General features: G+C 38.3%; 1 protein-coding gene across 5 annotated transcripts in view; it reads left to right on the top strand.

Moving 5' to 3' along the window:
- RPRD2 (regulation of nuclear pre-mRNA domain containing 2) overlaps nucleotides 1–3,217 on the top strand; it is a 117,236-nt gene that overhangs the window by 25,016 nt on the left and 89,003 nt on the right. The gene's annotated exons all lie outside the window — the stretch shown is intronic.

Genomic DNA, 3,217 nt, shown 5'->3' with positions numbered 1-3,217 from the left:
GTCCCAGCTACTTGGGAGGCTGAGGCAGGAGACTCGCTTGAGCCCAGGAGTTGGAGGTTGCTGTGAGCGTGATGCCATGGCACTCTACCCAGGGGGATAACTTGAGGCTCTGTCTCAAAAAAACAAAAATAAAAAAAAATTAAATCCAGTTTCTGTGAGAATTAGTCATTATTATTATTTTTTTTGCTCACACTCCCTTGCTTCTTCTCTGTCTGATCTTCACTTCCCCCATGCCCCACCATGTTATTAATTGTCATTAATTGTCTTCATATCAGAGTTAAATACATAGGATTCTTACTTCTCCATTCCTGTGATGCTTCACTAAGAATAATGTGTTCCACCTCCATACAGGTTAATACAAAGGCTGTAAAGTCTACATTTTTTTTTGATGGCTGAATAATACTCTATAGTGTACATATACCACAGTTTACCAATCCGTTCCTGGGTTGCAGGACATTTAGTCTGTTTCCATGTTTTAGTGATTGTAAATTGGGCTGCGATAAACAGCCTAGTATAAGTGTCTTTATAATAAAAGGTTTTTTTTTTTCTGGATAGATGCCCAGTAGTGGGATTGAAGGATCAAATGGGAGGTCTAGGTTGAGTTCTTTAAGGTTTCTTCATACTTCTTCCAAAAAGGTTGTATTAGTTTGCAGTCCTTTCTCTCCACATCCGCGTCAGCATCTGCAATTTTGAGATTTTGTGATATAGGCCATTCTCGCTGGGGTTAGATAATATCTCAGGGTGGTTTTAATTTGCATTTCTCTAATAATTAGGGATGAGCATTTTTTCATATAGTTAGTAGCCATTCGCCTATCGGCTTTAGAGAAGATTCTGTTCATCTCCCCCATTGATGTATAGGGTTGTTAGTTTTTTTCTTGTAGATTAATTGAAGTTCTGCATAGATCCTGGTTATTAGACTTTTGTCAGATTCAAAATATGCAAATATCCTTTCCCATTAAGTAGGTTGTCTATTTGCTCTGGTTATTGTCTCCTTTGCTGTACAGAAACTTTTCAGTTTTATAAGCTCCCATTTGTTTAGTATTGCTGTTGCTGTTGCCATGGCAGTCTTCCTCATAAAGTCTCTCCCCAGGCCAGTATCTTCCAGTGTTTTTCCAATTCTTTCTTTGAGGATTTTTCTTGTTTCATGCCTTAGATTTAAGTCCATTATCCATCTTGAATCAATTTTTGTGAGTGGAGAAAGATGCGGATCCAATTTCAGTCTTTTACATGTAGATATCCAGTTCTCCCAGCACCATTTATTAAATAGGGAGGTGGAGACTTTCCTCTTGTGGTTGCTCTTGTTTGGTTTATCGAAGATTAGGTGGCTGTTAAGTTGTTGGTTTCATTTCCAGGTTTTCTATTCAATTCCAAGTATCTATGTCTCTATTTTTGTGCCAGTACCATATTGTCTTGACCACTGTGGCCTTATAGTATAATCTAAAATCTGGTAAAGAAATACTCCTGGCTTTGTTTTTATTACTAAGGACTGCCTTAGCTATATGGGGTTTTTTCTGATTCCATATGAAATGCAGAATCATTTTTTCCAAATCTTGAAAGTAAGATGTTGGTATTTTAATAGGGATGGCATTGAATCAGTAAATTATTCTGGGAAGTATAGACATTTTAACAATGTTGATTCTTCCAAGCTATGAACATGGTATGTTCTTCCATTTGTTTATGTCCTCTGCTATTTCCTTTCTTAGGGTTTCATAATTTTCTTTTTTTATTTTTTTTTGAGACAGAGCCTCAAGTTGTCACCCTGGGTAGAGTGCTGTGGCATCACAGCTAACAGCAACCTCCAACTCCTGGGCTCAAGCGATTCTCTTGCCTCAGCCTCCCAAGTAGCTGGGACTACAGGCGCCTGCCACAATGCCCGGCTATTTTTTGGTTGCAGCTGTTATTGTGGTTTGGCGGGCCCAGGCTGGATACAAATCCGCCAGCTTAGGTGTATGTGGCTGATGCCTTAGCCGCTTGAGCCACAGGCGCTGAGCCTCATAATTTTCTTCATAGAGGTCCTTCACCTCTTTTGTAAGGTATATTCCTAAGTATTTCATTTTCTTTGGGACTGTGGTGAAGGGAGTTATATCCTTAATTAACCTCTCATCTTGGCTATTATTGACGTAAACAAAGGTGAGTGACTTGTGGACACTGATTTTATATCCTGCAACATTACTGTATTTTTTGATGACTTCCAAGAATCTTGTGGTTGACTCTTTGGAGTTCTCCAAGGTATAAGATCATATCATCAGCAAAAAGGGAGAGTTTAACCTCAAGTGCTCCCATTTGGATACCCTTTATTTTCTTGTCTTGTCTAATTGTCTTGGCTAAAACTTCCAGCACAATGTTGAAAGTAGTGGTGACAGAGGACAGCCTTGTCTCGTTCCAGTTCTAAGAGGAAAAGCTTTCAGTTTTACTCTGTTCAGTAAAATACTAGCTGTGGGTTTGTCATAGCTTTGATCAATTTAAGGAATGTACCACCTATGCCTATACTCCTCAATGTTCTAATTAAAAAAGGATGCTGAATTTTATCAAATGCTTTTTCAGCATCTATTGAAAGGATCATGTAATTTTTGGTTTTACTTCTGTTGATATGGTAAATAATGTTTATAGACTTGTGTATATTAAACCAGCCTTGCATCCCAGGGATGAAACCTACTTGATCCTGATGATAAGCTGTAATCTATTAGCTAAGATTTTACTGAGAATTTTTGCATCTGTATTCATAAGTGAAATTGGTCTGAAATTCTCCTTTTTAGTTGGGTCTTTACCTGGTTTTGGAGTCAAGGTGATGTTTGCTTCATAGAATTTGTTGGGGAAGATTCCTTCCTCTTTGATCTTTTGGAATAATTTCTGCAGTATAGGAGTAAGCTCGTCCTTGAAGGTTTGATAGAATTCAGGTGTGAAGCCATCTGGACCAGGGCATTTTTTTGTTGGGAGATTTTTTATTGTTTCTTTAATCTCAGTGCTTGAAATTGGTCTGCTCAGGAAATCTATTTCATCTGGGCAAAGTCTAGGGAGAGGGTGTGATTCCAAATATTGATCCATTTCTTTCACATTGTCAAATTTCTGGGCATAAAGTTTCTGGTAGTATTCAGAGATGATCTCTTGTATCTCTGTGGCATCCATTGTTATTTCCCTTTATCATTTCTTTTTTTTTTTTTTGTTGAGACAGAGCCTCAAGCTGTCCCCCTGGGCAGAGTGCCATGGCTTCACAGCT

This window comes from Otolemur garnettii, unplaced genomic scaffold (assembly GCF_000181295.1).
Source record: "Otolemur garnettii isolate 467f Iridium unplaced genomic scaffold, OtoGar3 scaffold00174, whole genome shotgun sequence".
NCBI classification, from domain to species: Eukaryota; Metazoa; Chordata; class Mammalia; order Primates; family Galagidae; genus Otolemur; species Otolemur garnettii.
Note: the sequence above shows the minus strand (reverse complement) of the source record. Positions and strands in the feature narration are given on the sequence as shown.